The 20,776-nt window shown below is 38.5% G+C and overlaps 1 protein-coding gene across 1 annotated transcript in view; it reads right to left on the reverse strand.

Moving 5' to 3' along the window:
• The window catches only part of AGBL4 (AGBL carboxypeptidase 4), a 1,272,021-nt gene that overhangs the window by 833,962 nt on the left and 417,283 nt on the right, over nt 1-20,776 (reverse strand). The window lies entirely within an intron of this gene.

The raw sequence follows: 20,776 nt of genomic DNA on the forward strand, positions 1-20,776 counted from the left end.
GTACAATTGTTCCCTCTTATGCATAGAAGTCATGAGTAATGGATAGGAAGGATACTGGCTTGGGAGTCAGTAAACTTTGGTTCCAGTCCCAGTTTTTGCCACTAACTTGTTATGGGACTCTAGCCAAATTAGTTCTTCTATCTGAACCTCAGTCTTCTCATTTGTAAAATGAGGTGTTTATATCTGATAGCCTCTAAGATATCTTATATCTCTTGACATCCTATGCTATCACGAATCATACCCAAATTCCTAAGTAGAGCATTTGAATTTCTTCAATAAAAGGCTTCTCTTCCCTGCACTCTTTTTTAATCCCTAACTCCCTCTCCCCTATACTTGCTGCCTGCCTATCTTTGCATGAAATGTAGTTTCCCTAATTATCCATCCACTGATACATTATTTATCTTTTAAGATTCAGCTTAAACCATACCTATTCCAGGACGTCTTCTTGCCTTCCCCACTCTACACCCCAACAGAATGTTTCTTGCACCTCTGCTGAGTGATCAGTTCACTCAGTTGGGAAATCATTATTTGTTTCCATGTCTAACTTGTCTTCTAAATCAAACTCCCAGAGTCTGGGGACTAACACAATGCCTGACATGCTGAAGACACCCCATCAAATTACTAGTTTAAATGAAGCCTCCTCTTTCTTAAAAGTGTTTGTCCATATGAATTTAGGCATTTTCTTTGCAAAAAGGCAGCAGTAGAATGAGCCTTAGGGAAGAGGAGAAACAGCCTCAGCTGTGGCTGTCCCTGATGGTGACAGCTTGACCTGCACAGGGGCACTGAAGAAGATAATGCCAGCTCCAGGCAGTTTTAAAGGCCTTCCTTCTAGTCTGCCAGAAAGCACAACAGCCAGAGGTCTGGAAGCCACAGGTCTGATGTTAGTGGCCAGAGACAGGAGAAAGCAGACTCTGGAGACATTGCCTTGATCTAGGGCTGCTGGCAGTGACACCCATAGCACTGGAGCAGAGGAAAAATGAAGGAAGATAAAATAGCATTAAAGAGTTATTATTATTGAATGCCTACCACACATCAAGAAAAAGCTAAGCACTTTAGATGTGTTATTCTTAATCCTCATAATTTATCAATAGGACTTATATATTGCTCCTATTTTATAGATGGGGGCTCAGGAAGGTTAATAAACTTAACAGACATCATACAGTAGGAGTAGATGGAGCTGGGATCCAAACCCAGGTAAGGCTGGTCTTTTCTCTATAACACTGCCTTTGTCTTCAGGATCGTGCAATTCTCCCATTCCAACTTCAACTTCCTCCCCTCATCTAGGCGACTGTGTTCCATTTCTAAAGGGTTTGCACTCATACTCATTTAAGTGTAATCTTGTTATAGAATGTTTTCACTTTAATCATGGTCTATTAAAGATAGAAAAGTTTTCAAGACCTAAAGGACTTAATCTGACATGCTGGAAGAAGTGGCACAGGGATGTAACACAAAGAACAATCACCTCTGACCCATGAGGTGTGAGTTCTATTCCCAGCTCTGAGGTTAATCTGCTGTGTTCCCTTCCACAATTCATTTTCCCTGTCAGAGTCTCAGTTTCTTCATCAATAAAATGACAGCATAGGACTATGTGATCTCTAAGAGCTCTTCTAGCTCTGGCATGTTAGGGCATTTAATCAAACATGCTTTTGTAGGTTCCTGAACAGGAATAAAGATGTTAAATATGACCTTGTTTCTACAAACTTGTTAAATATGGCCCATTCCTAAATTGGGATTGGCTTCCACAAAGACAGAGCAGAAGGCAATGAATGGGTAATTACAATGAGTATAATTAATAATCATACAATTATCACTCACTCTGTGCCATGCTTCTTTCACAGCACAAGGAGAACTGCATCCTGGGAGATGGTGGATGAGAAAAAGATCCAGTGATCAATGATCAGTTCTCATCTTACTCAGTCTTTAAAGAGCATTTGACACAGCTGATCATTCCTGTCTTTGTTGAAAGCTGTTTTCCTTGGCTTCATGTCATCATACTTTCCAGCTTTCCTCCTAGATCACTTGTCACTTTCTCAGTTATATCTGTTGGTTCCTCTTTGTCTTCCAGACTTCTATTGCTGGAAAACCCCTAGAGTCCTGCTCTCATCCCTCTCTATTCTCTATCCACACTTGTTCCCTAGGTGATCACATCCATTCACTTTAATTTAAATATTACCTCTATGCTAATGATTCCCTAATTATATTCTAAGCCCTAACTTTCCCTCTGAGCTCCAGATACTTACTCCTACATTTTGTCTTGGATGTCTAATAGGTATCCCAAATTTATCATGTATAAATTTGAACTTGCGATCCCAACCTTCCACCTCTATTCTTCCTCAGTATTATTAGTAATGGAAACACCATTTAGCAAAATGCTTACTTAGCAAAGCCAAAACCAAGGTATCATCTTTGACTGCTCTTTCCTTCACCCATTACATTTAATTTATCAGCAAGTTCTCTTGACTTCCCCCAACATCTCTTCATCTCCACTAATATAACCTCGGTCCAAGCCACCATCATCTGGACTGGGGCAGGAGCCTAACTGCTCTCCCTGATTCCATATGTGCCACCCTACTGTCAATTAGAAATGTGTATCAGATCATGTCGTTCCCTTGCTCGTTGGCTTCTCATCAGACACATACTAAAATTTAAACTCCTTACTATGGCCTACAAGGTTCTATGTGACTTGACCCCTACCTATCTCTCTGATTTCATATTCTGTTCTCTGACTCAGTCTACTTCAGCACAACAGCCTTCTTGCTATCTCTCAAGCACATCAAGTTTGTTTCTGCCCTAAGGTTTTTGTATGTTCTGTTCTCTTTGCATGGAACACACTTTCCACAGATCTTTCCAGGTTGCCCTCCTCATTTTAATTCAGTTCTCTATGAAAAGTTCACCTCCTCAGAGAGCAAAAGAACAATAAGCATGTCATTTCAAAATGAAGCAGGTATCAATTGGTGACTAATTCCCTTTCCCAGAGAGTTCAACATGAAAGGATAGTTCTCTGCCAAGTACCCTCCCCTCAGAGAGCCAGTCCTTTTGGAGGGAAAAGTTCTCACTACAGTGAAGAAATAGGGTCACTGAAGAACATGTCTGTCTGGGTGTTAAGGACTGATGGCTGTGTCCCCCCACAAATTCCTATCTTGAAATCCTAACTCCCAATGTAATTATATTTATGTGAGGCAGGAGATAGATATGGGCTCCAGGCTAGGCATTTACAACTAGCCTCCTGTATACATGTCCTGAGGAAGGAGGCAGGTGGGCTCTAGGCTAGATATTTACAATCAGCCTCCTGTCTGCACTTTAAGATAGAAATAACAACAGGAACAGAGTAAATAGCTGGACTTTGTTTCCTGTGGACACTTTAAGATAACAGTCATGGCAGGGACAGAGAGGGGCTAGACCCTGTTTGAGTAAAGATCAAGAGGTCACATATTTCCCATCCTTGGGGCAAGGGAGACCTCCCTGACTGTACATGTGCAGAAAGGCTCCTTGGGTGTCAAAAAGGAGGAGGCACCACCCCATAATATGTGATGCCAAGGCCTCTGGGCTGGAATCCATCTTGGAAAAAAAGTTGCACAAGCATGTTGGGGAGTGGTCCTAGGGCACGACAGGTGTGGAAAAAGAAACCAGATAATTGGCAAAAGGTAAACAAAGACCTGGAAGAACTGCCCTATATAAATTATTTAACCGCCTATTTACTGTACTCTTCCTCATTAGGGAGGACGCCCACACCTTTCTGCCCATGTGTATATCTCTGCCTTGCTTCTGTCTTAACTAAACAAACTGTTTCTCTGTGTACTCTCCCACTTGTTGTGCTGTGTCTCTAATAATAAATTTTATACCTGGTTTTACAGTTTTTGACTTCTTGAGAAATGCATTTTTCAATAGGGGCAAGAGCCAGGGGTATTTTGCTTTGAGTCTCTAGCCCCTGGTGGACTAGCAGCTAGGATTCCTGGTTTTTATCCAGGCTACCCAAGTTCAATCCTGGGCAGGGAACTAAGATGGTGCTTCAAGCCACCTCTCACTGCTGTCTCTCTGAGATCATTAGGAGGTGGGGTCTTTGGGAAGTGATGAGGTCATGAGGGTAGAGCCCTCATGAATGGTATTAGTACCCTTTTAAAGGAGACTTCAGAATACTCTCACCCTCTTTCCACCATCTGAGCACACGGTAAGAAGACAGCAGTCTATGAACTAGGAAGTGGTCTCTCACTAGACACCAAATCTGCCAGTACCTTGATCTTAGACTTCCCATCCTCCAGAACTGTAAGAAATAAATGTGGGTTGTTTTTTTTTTGTTTGTTTGTTTGTTTAAGCCACCTGCTCTATGGTTATAGCAGCCAAAATTTTGTTATAGCGGCCCCAAATGACTAAGATATTAGGTATACTTCTTAAATCTTTGGAGGTATAATACAATTGTCTCATTTTATGATTCTATAAAAGAGCACATGAGAACAGACATTATGAGTCAACCACAAGAACACTTCCAAAGTTCTCCCTCAGAAATTAGGGTATTGGAGGGTGGGGAGAACACATTTTGTATCACTGTATTTCATAAAACTAAGACTTACCTATTGTTTCATTCATATTTCTTCCCAACTTGTCATGGCTTTCTTTCCTAAAGAGGAGAAAACCTGCTTCTTAACTACTGCCTTGAATGGATATTCTGATAAACCATGACATCTCTACATGCCTCTAAATGTTCCAAGACACCATTAATCTAATAAATTAGATGCCCAGAAAACAATTGACTGATTAGCTAGGATGATTTGTAGATGTGTTTTCTAAAGCATATGAGTGTTATTTTCAGGCAAGCAAATGGCTCTCCCATCATCTTACATTTTTCAAATACTCCCTCTTCACTAATTCAAAATGTTGAAAAATAAGGCACTATCAGCACAGCAACAAATGCCAAGAGTTCCTTTTATGGTTTCATTTTCATTTGCATGGCAAATATAAATTCTGAGCAAAGTGACCTTGGTTATAAAAAATAAGGAGGCAGCATCAGGATTGATGGGCCCCACTCTTAGTATTTCATTCTGACAGGCAGGAAAGAAATATGTTGATCCTGAAGGTTTGTTGAGATGTGATCCTGAATGCAGGCCAAGTGGGAAATACCTTCCTAGGGAGAGTAATTTCCATCTAAACAATGAGAACTTTGTTGATACCTGGCAGCTACCTAAAGAGAATAACTACTTTCTGACAAGATCCTTTAAACTCAAACCGTGACAATGAACTTCATCTGACTGACCTCAAAGCCATATGCCCACTAGACTTTCACCTTATATCAATAGGTCAGTACAGGAATAAAGACACAGACCTACTTGAGAATGGACTTGAGGATATGGGGAGGGGGAAGGGTAAGCTGTGACAAAGCAAAAGGGAGGCATGGACATATATACAGTACCAAACGTAAGGTAGATAGATAGTGGGAAGCATCCACATAGCACAGGGAGATCAGCTCGGTGCTTTGTGATCACCTGGAGGGGTGGGATAGGGAGGGTGGGAGGGAGGGAGACGCAAGAGGGAAGGGATGTGGGAAGAGATGTATATGTATGACTGATTCACTTTGTTATAAAGCAGAAACTAATAAAAAGAAAAAAGAAAAAAATATCTAAATGGGAGGGAAGTCCAAAAAGGAGGGGGTATCTGTATGTGTATGGCTGATTCATTTTTTTGTGCAGTGGAGGCTAACATAACACTGTAAAGCAACCATACTCCAATAAAAATGAATTTTAAAAAATGGAATAAAAAAAAAAGTCAGTGGCTCTGGCATGGAATGATGAACAGCAAGTTCCGCAATAAATGTTATAGAGACTGCTGACCAGAGCACACGTACAGGTCAGGATGACTAAGCACAAGAACCAAGTTACAAAATGTGGAGATGTCACCTTTGTCCTAATGGCACATAAAGTGAATTGGGGGAAAAGTTAGGGTTAGGTCCATACAAAAGTGGCTTATAAAGGAGACAAGTTGTCCTTTGTTAACTCTCAGGGTATTTCTCTCCCCGCTGCCTCTCTGTGCCCTCCTGCAGATGCTAACAGTTGTCCTCATCTTAGTCTCAGGTGATAGTCAACAGCTTCACATGGAGACTGCTCCTTGATGGTAAGCTATTGATGGTAGCTTGTCAGGACCCTGTTTCCTTAGTCCCTGCACGTGTTGAAGATGCAACCCAAACCCAGACCCAGGCTCTGTACTTGGGAGAACCAGACCAAGTAGTAAGCCGCACCCTAAGAGTGGGATTGCAAAGGGGGCTGGAGTGGACTCTGTTCTCCTAAACATATTTTGAGAGAAATAGCATATGCCAGAAAAACATAGGTATTAGATTCAGAATATTCTCTCTCTATTACATGTTTTCTATATGCCAAGCTTTGTGAATTTATCCTCTCAGTTATCCTGTAAGGCAGACACTATAATCCTCACTTGACTAATGAAGAAAGAAGGCTTACAAAGGTAAGGGATTTGTCCCACGGTCACAGAGCCAACAGATGGCTAACCACTTCAAGTCTCAGTCTCCTCCTCAGTAACAGGAGATACTAACTTCCTTAGAGTGTTGTAAGGAATAATGAGAAATAGTGCTTGGCGCACAGTAGAACTCCTGTTTATCTGTGCAAACTCATATTGGTATCTTGGTACTTCCTACATCTCAATCGTACAGAACCACACTCAGTTGTCTTCCTTCTGACTTGGGAAGCTTCCTCCACTTCATTCCTTGTTCAGGTTATACACATCCTAAAGGTTCCATGTCCATTTTTTTCCAGACTCACCTCTCTTAACAATCTTCCCCATTCCTCATTGTCTACTCCACCACAATCAGCACTCTACCTGTTGCAAAAGTGATGACCATCCCCTGCTTGAATACTTTTACTGACAAGGAGTCATTTTCCCATGAAACAGTTCATATGATCTTTGATTAGCACTGTATATTTTTAAAAATTATTACGTAAACATAAATAAGAACTGGCACAAAGATTTAGTTATAAGGGTGTCACCATTTGCAATTAGAAACTTCAGTGTCTGACCATAGGAAGATTACTATATAAATTATGAAGCATCTTTATAATGGAAAAAAAATAAAGCCCTTAAAAGTGATATAGATCAACACTTATTGAAATGGAAATATATTTATTGATCTACTAATAAATAAAAAAGCAGATCACAAAGCCTAGTATAGTTTATACAGCTCTAGCATTCCTGCAAATATTCCCCATATTATAGTTTTGCATATGTCTGTCTTCATCACAAGAGGAGATGTTCCTGAAGAGAAGACCTTGTCTTATTAATTCTGTTTTCATTTCAATAGGCCTCCAGTGAGTACTTTGCATGAATACATATGTTAAGGGCTAGAGGCTCAGACATGAACTGGACATTTGGTCCATCAATGTCTACTGCACTTCTAGGTACAAACCAACTTTGGTAAGTACAAGTTAAGTTACACTGAATTAGACTGGAATGGGTTGGGTTAGATAGAATAGTTTTCTATAATTTGGGCTACTGAATAGGATTTTAGTAAAAGGCAAAGGGAACTGGACTGCAGTCAGAAGATTGATGCATAAACAGAAGCTCTGGCACGTATTAGCTATGAGATTACTGGCAAGTCTTAGTTACTTCATTTATAAAACAAAACAAAAAAATACTGTTTACCTCACAGGTCTAAAGTAATGATTAGACATAATAAAGTATGTAAAAGTTATTCATACAATCACTGGCATGTAATGCATGTTTAGTAAATGGTTTCCAAAAAGGATATTAACTCAAAAATCAAAGCAAAAAAGTCAAACAACAAAACACTGAAACTAAATGCCTAGCCTGTGCCAGGAACTGGGTTTGATGTTAGGGACACAGAGATTGAATCATCTTTCCAGCCAATCAAAAGTAGTGGTCCTCTTGTTCTTCCAGGGATCAATTTGCCTCAACTTCATGCACTGAAGACACTGGGGACAAAAAGTCAGAGGCAAGGTAGACATTGTCTCTCCATGTTATCACAGGATTGATCAGGTGCTGGCATCACCCAGACCAGCTCAAAGAGTAAAACACTGCTGCTTTCCTTCCTCACCCTGGGAAAGGGTCATGTCTCACAGGTTCTGGCTCCCATGCTCCCATTCCACTCACTGTCATGTATTTTTGGCATGTTTAGAGTGACCAATTGTTCTAGTTTTCCCAGAACATGGGACTTCCAGTGCTAAAATCAGGGCAATCCCAGGCAAATGGAGATGGCTGGTCACTCTACGTGCTAATGGCTCCCCAAGAGAGAGCCTGATACATGCCAGTATGCACTATGCCCTTGTGGGGCAGATGCAGTAGAGGTTGCCAAAAGAACTGGCTTATATTAACCACTTGGACTAAGCTATGAATCTCCTTTCCATCAGGATGTTTTTTCTCCCAAGACCAACAGCTTTTTTTTGGTGCCTTGGTCTGGAATTATCACCACTTTTTAAGTCACTCTGAAAAGATCCTAGCAAAGTGGAAAACCACATAGGCTCTGGAGTCAGAGAACCCTGTTTTAGAATACAGTTTCCACTATTAGTTAGTTTACAACTTTAGAAAAGACACAGCTTCTTCAAGCCTTAGTTTTCTTATCTGTAAAGCAACCTCATAGAGATGCCAGAAGAATTAAATGAGCTAACAAACTAAAACACATAGTAGAATAGCAGAATTAAAATTAATTCTGTGTGTCCACTAATTGGTCCTCTCCTGAAGCAGTTTATAATTTTCTGTGTTCATTATAACTATTGATGATGAAAATGATGATTATGACAACAAGTAGGGAGAAAGTTGGTGAATTTAATTAAAAATTCTAAGCATATGATATTTCCAAGAGACATAGACTGTGTCACATTTTTATTACAACAGGTTTTTAAAAGGTAGCATGTAGGTGTCTGTGTGCACACAAGTGAATGAGAGAATAACTACCAACCAGTTTCTGAACATACTCAAGACAGCTCATTAAGTACCTTCCAATTCAGAGTAAAGGCCACCTCTCCATTACGCATCAACAATTAGTACAGCTTTACACAGTATGAACACAGATTATTAAAAAAAATAAAGAAAGAGAAAATATAGAAAAAATACTGGGAACAGATGAATCAACATGTTGGTGTGGTTGTATTTGGATGCTGGTTTCTTCTTCTTAGTGGATTTTCTCAATATTCTAAAATGAACATGTTAATTTACTTTAATGACTTTTCAAAAGGTTTTAATTTTCAAAGTCCCTTTAAGAGCCATCATCATTCCTTACTGATCTCCACCTAGCTCTCTATCCTTATCTATCACTCCTCCATCACAGAGCCTAACTCAGAATTAAGAAACATTTTTTTTAAATCCTGTTTATATTGTAAGACACTTTCAAATGTGCCAAATCAATTAAACTCAAAATAACCCTCTAAAAAAGATACACTCATTCACCATTTCATGGGAAAGGAAACAAATAATTAAGTCCCCCTACACACACACACACACACACACACACACACACACATTACTCACTCCTCTTCTGTATTTCCTTAGTTGATTTCATCCAATCTCATGGTTCAAATGCCATATTTATGTTGATGACTTTTAAAGTTTATCTCCAACCTTGGCCTGTCTCATTCCTTCTCCATTTCCCCATGGCACTTCCTTCCGCCCAGATGCTCAAGAGAAAAAAAAAAAAAAAAAGAGAGAAAAACCCTTGACTCTTCCTTCTTGACGTCCTCCCACATTCAATTTACCCAAGTCCTAACTATCTCCCATAAACGGTGCTGTTGTAATCTGGCTTTCAGATTTCTCACTTGGCTCATGAGAAATTCACGTTTTCCTGCCCCCACAAAACTAGTGGAAGTCAGAATGCCCTTCTGCCTCTCTCCTCACCCACCTTCACAAGTTACTCTAGCCAGCTTCCCAAACCCATAATTCTGAAGCAAAAAGTAAGCATTAACATTTACGTTCCCATATGTTCCCAAACCCTGGTATACATGTAAAACTCTCCAAAGAATTCTAACCATACTTTGCCAGTCTAAGAGGGGCTAAAAATTTTCTGCAGCCCAGCAAGCTTCAGGCCAGGGAATGAGAAGACAGAATTCTCTCTGTGCAGGTAATCCCACATTCTCTCTCTCACAGAGTCTCCTAGGCTCTACCTCACTTGCCTAGGATGCTTCTCCAGCAACTTATTTCTTCAATTACTCTGCTCTGAATATCTATTCTTCTCTTTATATAGTCTGGAAATAGATGATGAGGTGAAGGTCTCAGAATCAATTCAGGCACCATTTGCAGGTCCTAAAGGTATGTATCTAGTAGCCCTTCTTTAGAATGTGGACATACCTACTGCATATGTAGTCACCTTTGGAACCTAGGTGAAATTTTTTTTAATTTTTAAAAATTTTTATTGGGGTATAGTTGATTTATGATGTTATGTTAGTTTCAGGTGTACAGCAAAGTGAATCTGTTATATATATATATATATATATATATATATATATATATATATATATATATATATATCCACTCTTTTTTAGATTCTTTTCCCATATAGGCCATTACAGAGTATTGAGTAGAGTTCCCTGTTTGCAGCTACATGGATGGCCCTAGAGATTGACATACTGAGTGAAGTCAGACAGAGAAAGACATATATCATATATCACTTATATGTGGAATCTAAAAAAAAAGGCTACAAATGAACTTATCTACAAAACAGAAATAGAGTTACAGATGTAGAAAATAAACTTATGGTTACTGGGGAGTGGGGGAGGGAGGGATAAATTAGAAGATTGGGAATGACACATAAACAGTACTGTATATAAAATAGATAACTAATAAGGACTTAGGTGAAATTTTGAGACAAGAGCAAATGTCCTTTCAACATTCATTTTAGGATGTTCAGGTCTGGAGTTAGAGGAAGATAATGAGCAAAAATTTAGACATGCTGAATTTGAGGTGTCTGGGACTGTTTCTAGTATATCTGTCTAGACAGTTTGCAGCTGCATATAAGGTTCTGGAGCTCAGGAGAGAGCCTGCCTGGAGATGAAGATGAAAGTCATTAGCATATAGATGGTATGTGACCCATGAGAGTGGGAAAGAGTACAAAGTAAGAAGAGTAGAGGACTAAAGACAAGCCTTGGGAAACACGAAAATTCAAGGACTTCTTAAGGCAAACAAAGGTGACAGAGAAATGACAGTCAGATAGGTAAGAGGAAAATAAAAACTAAATATGGCACTCATATCCTCATTTCCCAAGAGGTGTATATTACTCTGATCTCTTCATAAATCAGGTTCTTTCTGATGTCACATGAGCCTTGTCTAATGAGGGTCCCAAAAGTACACAGCATTGGCTGGTCTAGAGAACTCAGCTGATACTGTTTAAAATTCTACTGTGTTCTTCAATTGGCAGAGACAGTTGTGTCATTTCCATCTTTGTAGAAAGCACTAATGATACTTGCACAGATGACAAATGTCTTTTCTGGTGAAAAATTAATGTACCACAATAATTTCCTTACCTGGGGTTAATGAACACGTCAGATGCTGAAAATTAGTTGTTTGAAACTAAATTACTATAATCTGTATTTAGAAGATTGCCGCTGGGAAGGTGGTGGGGGGAGGTGGGGAGTTATGGGTGTATATAAGTGAATATATTTGAAGTTCTCTTTACATTTGGTCTTAATTCTTACCAGGTATTTAAAAGAATTACTTGATCAATAGTCTCACAAAAAGAAAGAACATTTCATCACATATTCTATAATGTTGGTTAGAACCCTCATAAAAATTATTTTTATTCATTTGTTCATTCATTCATTCATTAAATATATATATATATATATATATATATATATATATATATATATGAGACACTCATTATGTGACAGGCACTCTGTTATATACTAGAGAAAAAGGGAAGAATAAGACATGATGATTCTTGTCCTCAAAGAGCTTGTAACTATGCATAAAAATATAAAATTACAATTAACTATAGTACCATACTTGAGGCAAACGTGTGGGGCGGTGGGCTATGAATATTAAGAGGTAGACTACCTAATCCACCTGGAATCCTTTCTGGAGGCTATGCTTCACACTGAATCCTGAATGACAAATAAATTAGACAAGTAGGGGGAAACTACTGCAGGCAGAGGAAAAGAGTTGAGCAAAGGCAGAGAGTTGTGAGTCTGTGAGGTTGTATGGGAAACTGGGTGCTTTTATAATGTATAACAGATTGGTTAATGGGAGACCATTCACATTAAAAAGGATTTATATTTTAAAACACACATAATGAATGTACTTAGTGCTTGTTGATGGTAGACTACAGGGTTAAGAGGAGAAACTGTGGGCCAGGCTGACCTGCATTCTAATTTCAGCTCTACCCCTTGACTACTTTTGAGATTTTGCACAGTTTCTCTAATTCCTATAATCCCTATAATCTTCAATTTTCTCATCTGTAAAACAGACATAAGTATTATTTATAGAGTACTTACTATGTGCTAGGCACTTTAGGGTTATCTAATTCAATCTTCAAAACCTCCATGTAATACTAGTACTTGACCCAAGTGCTAAGGCAGAGATATTACCTAATTGTTCAAAAGCTCAAATAGGTGACAAGCAGTAGAGCCAAGGAGTCCAATTCAGTGCCCTTACACCAGTTCATGTGTTCTTAAGCACTACACTGCACCTATTGTACTGGATGGCTGTAAACTCATGTGTGTAAAGTGGTTAGCCAATATCTGACACCTAGTAAGTACTCTATAAATGATAAGCATATATGGTCCTTATTTCATTGTTATTATTTTAATATGAATAATAAGAATTATTGCTGGTAATTATTATTAGATTGGGGTTTCTATGTAGGTCAAATGAGAGAGTAGACTTAAATCACTTACAAAACTAAACTACTAACAACATAAAGAATTCTTTTCCTAACAGTGTCTCTGAGATATCAGGCCATAGCTCAGAGACTTTGAAGAAACAGCATTGGTTTTGAAGTCAGAGAATGCTGAGTTTGAAATCTGCCTCCGCCATTTAGTAGTATGGGGATTTGTGCACATCAGTTCAAACTTCTGGGCCTCATCTGTACCATGGAAATCATAGTAATAATAATAGCATAAGAATAATAATATACAGTGCTATTTGAAGGAGTCAATGAGATAACATCTAAAAACAACCTATTATAATATCTGGCACAGTGTAGATGTTCAAGCAATAGTAGTCATTTGTTTATTATTATATTTATAATAATCCTTATCATTTTCATTATAACTCAGACCCCCTGTGAAACAGAAGTAATAACTCTTCAAATACAGACACATGTTTATTTTTCCTAGAAATTCCTGTGGGTAATTACTGATCTTTCATGGCTTGTGCCACTACCCTCTATTTCAATTCCTTGATGCAATTTTTAAAAACAGATTGTCTTTTTTTTCCTCTGTTTTCACCAGCACAGAGAGAGGGCAGGAAATAATAAAATTGGCTGCTTAAAATAAGATGCTTGCATGAAGGAGGAAAAAAAAATTGTCCCTCCATTTTGACAGGTCAAGTAATAATTTTATCTACCATGGGAGAATCTAAACTGCACCAGTACAAGAATCTTAGTGGGTGTAGGAGTTATAACCGTCATAAATGACACTTTTTATTTCCTTTGAAAAATCCTCCTGATTTATTACATTGACTTAGAATTTGTCACAGCTTTCTTTTTCTGAGATTCTTCCCCTGTCCCCTCCAATATTCATTCCATCAAGTGAGCGAGGTGGTGGGGTGGTGAGAGCAGACAGATCAGAGTGTTAACACTCCAAATGAGTTCTGTTCAGGCTGGGCTCATGTTGAAAAAATAATTTGATTTCTTTCTGTCTGGCCACATCCTATTCACAAGAGGTGAGGGGTGGGAGTGGATGAGTAAAACAATGTCTCTTCTGTTTAATAAAAATGGAGACATATCAGCTCCTATGAAATAATTTACAGATTGTGCACACACCATGGCAAAGCAGAAGCCATATAAAGCCCTGAGCCTGCCAGACAGCTGTTGATTCCTTTATGCCTCAAGGTCTTTGTATGTGTTGCATCTTCTCCTGGAAACTCACACTCACCCACCACCCAACACACACACACACACACACACACACACACACACACACACACAATTTACTACTCATCTTTACATTTTGAACATCATCCTTCTCATTAAACTTTTTTCAGTCACTCTCAGTTTAGATTGTTTGTTCTCTAAAAGAGAACATTCGTAGAGAGCTGTATGCCTTATGGTAATTATCATATGATATTATAAATGTGTACTCGCTTTATAGGGAAGTGGAGCAGGATAGTAAAAAGAGCATGGACTTTGGCCTCAGGGAGATCTGGAGTTGAATCCTAGCTCTGTCACTTACTGGCTAGTAGACCATGAATAAATTACTGAACCTCATTGAACCTTTGTGTATAAAACAAAAATGATAAAAACCCACAATGTTGTTAAAGATAATTGAATGAGACAATAAACAAAAGTACCAAGAGAAAGCATTTTTTAGCAGTTGGAAGTAAAGACAGAGATTTTAAGTATTTGCAGTCCCCTCTGCTTCCCATGCATAGACTCTCCTATATAGTCACTCCCTTCTCCATGAGCAGTGGTAATTCAACTCAACTTTCAATGCTCAACTCAAATATCATTGCCTCTAGGAAATTTTCCCTCAGCCTTCCAGAAAAGATTAATTTCTTCCTCCTCTGGGCTCCTTAAAAACAGAAATTATGCGTGTCTTAGTCACAGCTATATCCCTAGGACCAAAGGCAATTGTATTAGATCAATAAATATTAGATTGATGAGAGCATGAGTGAACGGTGAGTGAATGAATGGTTATTTTTTCCTCTTATCTCCTACTGTGCCTAGCACAATTTCTACAAAAAGATAATGCTCAAAATGAATATTGAATGAATAGACGCCTATATAATTCCTATCTAGGTTCAACCTGACCTCGTTCTTCCTGCTGCTTTTCAAATTTACTAGATAATAGGCTTGCCAAGGTTTTTAGACATGGAAACTTTCTCATGTGGCTACAGATGAGCCAAAGTTTTTGCGAAAGCAAATGGACTGAGCTATAGCAAAAAGCAGACTGGAGCCAGGAAGCTCTGAGTGAAAACTGACATCCTACTTGGCATGGCACGATGGAGACAAGCTGGGTGAGGCATAAAGACAGACATTTATACCTTTTAGAATGCTGGGCTTTGGCATGCATGATCGTTTGTAATTTCTCTACTGGCATAGCGCCCTCTGGGAACCACCCACGTCCAGCATGGGACAGTATGGTTAATTACTAATAAAAACATGTCCAGTGGATGTCACTGGCTGAGAGAACCAAGCTTGGGCAGGAGCAAAACACGTTCTAAAGATCCACTATCATGTGCAAGCCAGAGGCTTAAGGGACTGTATGGATATGACCCTAGCAGTATGTGTTCTTAGGATGGAGGGAAAAAATATAAACTCTTATTAATTAAACTTTTATGGTTTTATTGTGATAAAATACAAATAACATAAAATTTACCATTTTAACCATTTTAAGTTGTACAATTCCATGTCATTTAATATATTCACAATGTTATACAACCATCATTAGTATCTAGTTCTAGAATATTTTCATCACCACAAAAGTAAATCCTTAATCTGTTAAACAGTGACTCTGCATTCATCCCTCTCCCATCCCTGGGCAACCATTAATCTGCTTTTTGTCTCTTTGGATTTGCCTATTCTGGACATTTCATATACATGAAATCATACAATATGTGGTCTTTCATTTCAGTCTTCCTTCACTTAGCATAGTGTTTTCAAGGTTCATTCATGTTGTAGCATATACAGTCTGTCATTCCTTTTTATGACTGAATAATATTCCACTGTGTGGATATGCTACTTTGTTTATCCATCCATCTGCTGATGGACATTTGGATTGTTTCTACATTTTGGCTATTGTGACGAGAGCTGCTATGAACTTTTGTGTACAAGTTTTTGCTCAAACACCTGTTCAATTCTTTTAGGTATATATCTAGGAGTAGAATTATTGCATCATATAGTAATTCTAAGTTTAACTTATTAAGGAACCACCAAACTGTTTTTCATAGTGGCTATACCATTTTACATCCCCACCAAAAATGTATGAGTTTAATCTCCAATTATAAAGTATCCATGTATAAAGTATTTTATACACATTTCACATTTTATCTTCCCATTAATTCTATGAGGAAGGTACTAATATTATCTCTTTTTTTCCAGATGAAACTAAGGATTCAGTAACTTTTCAATACCCAGGTCTCCATGACTATAAAGTCTGGACTTTGAATCACAAAGTTAGGCTTCCTTTCTCCAGGAAAATGTACTAAGCCCTGGAACACACTCCTGACTCTGCCTGTCTCCAACTTAACCCAACAACCTGTGGGTCCTTTCAGTCATGCTAAGATTTTTAAGTATTCTATGTACTAGGTATTTTCACAGGTACTATTAAATTATCATTCTCTATATAGAAAAATTGAGGCTAAGTTGTGATAAGTTATTCACAGTCTCAGAAATGAGCAACATAGAAGAGTTTACTGAAGCCAATACTACTTTTCTTTGTCCCAGAAAGATCTGTGAGGTGGTAACCAAATTTAACGAATATCCCATTATTACCTTTAGATATCTTCAGAACTCATCAAGAGGCCAGCTTTTAAAAACTATCTGTAGTAGCATAATCTTTTTTACAAAGAAAATCTTATAAAGGGGAATTTCTACTTTTGGCCAAATGATGTAGTAGGGTATAGATTTAACCTCTTGCCTTAAACAACTATAAAACTGAAAAAAAACATATGAAACAACAGTTTTCAGATATTGGAAAACAGGCAAGAAATGACAGTGATGTCTGAGAAAGAGTAAACAAACAAGGTGACCCTATGATTATCCAGTTTACCATCTAAAGAGAGTTTCCAGGCCACAGCATAGATAGGTGAAACAAAGTGAGTCCTAGGGATCCCCCTGAGTTGAGAATGAATTTGGGAGATTAGAGAGGCCAAAGTTGCTAGAGTTCATAGGGTCCTTTTGGATATTCTGTTGAGTACAGAGCAGTCCGTGTATCTGGAAACTACCCAAGGGTAAAGAAAGACCACTGGAAAGGAGCAGCCAGAAAAAGCCTCAAAGTTCACACAAAACTGGGAGTAGTTCACGTTACCAAATGTGATGGTTAATTTTATGTATCAGCTTGAAGTATGTTTTTGGATGAGATTAACATTTAAATTTGAATTTGGGGTAAAGCAGATTGCAGATTGCTCTCCATAATGTAGATATGCTTTAGTCAATCAGTTCAAAGTCTGAATAGAATAAAAAGCAGGAAGAAAGCTGAAATTGTTAAACACTACTATAATCCATGAACTTTGCCAAGTGTTTTACTGAGATTATCTAATTTATCCCTAACATATCAATAATACAGATATTATTATCCTCATTTTATGGAGAAACAAATTGAGATTTGGAGAAGTTATGCATTTAGTCAAAGGTTCCAGGTCTAGGAGTATTAGAGCTGGGATTTATAACAAGTTCTGTCTGACTCCAAATTTTAGGGTAAGGCACCATAAAAGGAAAACAACCCCAGAAATATTTTTAGGGGAGGGGAAAAAACTCCAGGACCATTTGTCTTTTACAGATGTTCAAGTATGTAGCTTCTTCATGATCACAAGTGACCCTATATATGATATTGGGTCAAAACTCCAAATCTTGTTTCGGTTCAAACTCTGTTTTGCACTGAAGGCATCCATTCTGATTTATATTATAAATATACTTCTCAATCAAAATCATAAAGTAATATCAACAGATATCAGATATTGAATATTTCTATGAATCAGGCACTGTGCTGGTCACTTTAGACATATTATCTCATTTAAAAAATAATTTTGATATGTTTCAGTATTTTCTAGAGTAGCAGTGTGCCTGAGTCAAACGGGTAATTTCCCTGACAAGTCAATACCTGATCACTCCAAAGAAGTTTTAGGTTTCACTCATGTATTTATTCATAGTTTTTTCTTCTAGCAAATATTCACTAAGGGTTAACTCAGGTGTCACTCCTGGATCTGAAGTGAGGAATCGTACTCTTTAGCTTCTCTGGTAACAGGGCCTGATATTTCAAGGCCCTAAGATAAAGAAAGTTGGTTGGCATCAGGGATATTTTGCACTTTCTCCACAATTTTCTACCACCAACTCAGCCCTAACCTGTCATTCACCTGTACCATCTCCATCCATAGCCTCCTGCTTCAGACATGCTCCTGGAGTTGTCCCTCACTGAGCCCTTTCCAAGGCCCCTCGATCAACATGCAGTAAATATTTCCTGAGTGCCCACTATGTCTACACACCAGAGGGGATATAACTACAATGAGAGATGTAAGAATGAATCAAATATAGTCTCTTCCCTCAAGGAATTATGTCAAGTAAGAATCACTTTTGACCTTTCTTTCTTCCTTTACTTTCATCATTTATTTCTAAACATCATCATAATTCCATCCATTATATGTCCTATATATTGTTCGTACCCAAACACTTAGTTCCATTCTCACTGTCACTGACATAGAGCAGGCTATTTTACTAACTTCCTCCCTAGACTTCATCTCTCTGTTTCATTCTTACACTAGTTAGAATAATCTTTCTGTATCTTATACATGACCATTTCATAGTTAAATCTATCCAATAGCTTTCCAAAAACTATAAGAATAAGTCCATAAAGTTCTCCATAGAATTTTAAGGCAAAGGTAATTCTATTTCTGACTACTTCTATTCCTTTATCTTTCACCAGTCTCTCCTCCCCTCCCCCCAGATACTCTTTTCTTCAGCCTTATCAAATTACTTGCATTTTTTTACATGAATCATGCTCTCTCATGCCTCTGGACCTTTGCATAGGTTATTTCTACCATTTAGAAAGGTACTGTTTATTCAGAAAACAATTTCTGAGCAACTACTCTTGGCTAGGGCATCTGAGAATATGATATGATTAGGTATGGTGCCTGCCCTTAAGAAGCTTGTCAGTGGATACTAGCCCATGGGGGAATGTCCCAAGTGTCCTCTGCCCTGGTTCCTGCATGTGCTTCATTGTGTCCTGCATATTCAGTTATAGAAAGTGCCATTTATCCTTTCCCATGACATTGCTGCCTGTCAACTTGGATGAATGAATAAAACTTCTCAGGGAATGTGATTTCTGAGAAGTGATGATTTCTTTTTAAAGGCCACCTTTACCCACCTTAAAGGACTGTTTTAAAAGTCATGGTGCCCTTTGATGCCTTCCTGTAGGACAAAGAAACCCAGAGCTTATCTACATGGAGATATTCTATTAATATGTAATGACTCTTAGGACAGGAAGGAAATGGAACTGCATTTCCTTTTTGGACATTTCCAACAAAACCAAAGAGGGAAAATGGCCTCATCTTAGTGAAAGAGGCCACTCTTGGGAATGTGTTTAAGGGAAGGTTACAGAAGCAATCTTTGATGGAATATGGACAAAGCATAATTCATCATTTCTTCCCAGGAAAGTGATTATTGGGAGAAAGGTAGCTTCATGGCCAGCTCTGCCCTGTTTCACAAAAGATTCTATTTACATTTCAAGAAAGGACAATAAAGAATACCCTACAATGAAGCTATTTTACACAAGGCCTTCATTGCGTTTCCCAGACAGTGTGTGACCCTTCTTACTTCTAATGACATTGCCTCTCTCCTTGCCTATGTCCTCAGTCAATCTAGGAACAGAAACATCTCCCCACAGATCCCACTCTGTCCCCCAGAAAATCTAATTTTCTAAAACACAAATTTAATTGTGTTATTCCTTGATCCCTTTGGCCATGTTTCCCTATATATAGTAAGAGAAAGTTTAAGCTCCTCAGCATGGCATTTAAGATCCACCTCATCCTAACCCAACCTACTGCTGCAACCCACTACTGGCTGTAGGCTCTTAAGCCCTACACTATGGTTGCTCCTGTCCCACCATTTCACATGTCTATGCTTTGGTGCTGTTGCTTCTGCCTGGAATACCTTTGTCCCCTTCCTATGCTAGTTTTTCTCTGTTAGCCCTTCCATATCTATTTTCTACTCTTCTCCTTCAGCTTGTATCCTGGGAGGCTAGGAGGCTGACTTCTAGAGATCACATCATGTGGGATCCCTGGCCCTCTCTCTTCCTATTGGGTTAGGTCAGTGGGAAGCACTGGCAGGAGACTGGAGAGCAGGAGGAGAGAGAGGTTGAAATATTTATTCTGTCCCTCCCCCTCACATCAGCCACAGGAGAGAGCTGCTAGCTAGTTCTTACAAGATTCTAGTAAGAGCTTCCTCTCCTTATCCCTTCAGTCCTTGGGGTGGGAACAGCTTTTACTATTGCCAGTCCCTAGATGCTCCTCTATCCCCTAATGATTCTCTTAAACCTCCATTCATCTTTGTAAATAGAATCTTTAAAAAACTCTCTTCAATTACGTTTTTGGATATGCCATCTGTTTCCTTCTGAGACTGACTTGACAAGCCTTTATGACCTGGCTAATCCTTCCTCATCCTTTAAGATCAGTTCAGTGGGTATGTCCCCAGGAATCCTCAGAGCTAGGTCACAGAGACAGCTGTTTCCACAGATCCCTACTTGTATTGCTATCTTATGTTTACCATATTGGATTTTTAACTGTCATGACAAAATATAAATTCCATGAGACCAGGAACCACGCTTGTATTGTTCATGATATTTATCCAACAATTAACATGGTGTCTGTGTCTGACACATTGTAAGTGTTCAATAAATGTTTAATGAATGCTTACGTGAAATAAGAAGTAAGTCTAAATTCTGTCTATATCTTTGGCAGT

Source organism: Mesoplodon densirostris, chromosome 2 (genome assembly GCF_025265405.1).
Source record: "Mesoplodon densirostris isolate mMesDen1 chromosome 2, mMesDen1 primary haplotype, whole genome shotgun sequence".
Lineage (NCBI taxonomy): Eukaryota > Metazoa > Chordata > Mammalia > Artiodactyla > Ziphiidae > Mesoplodon > Mesoplodon densirostris.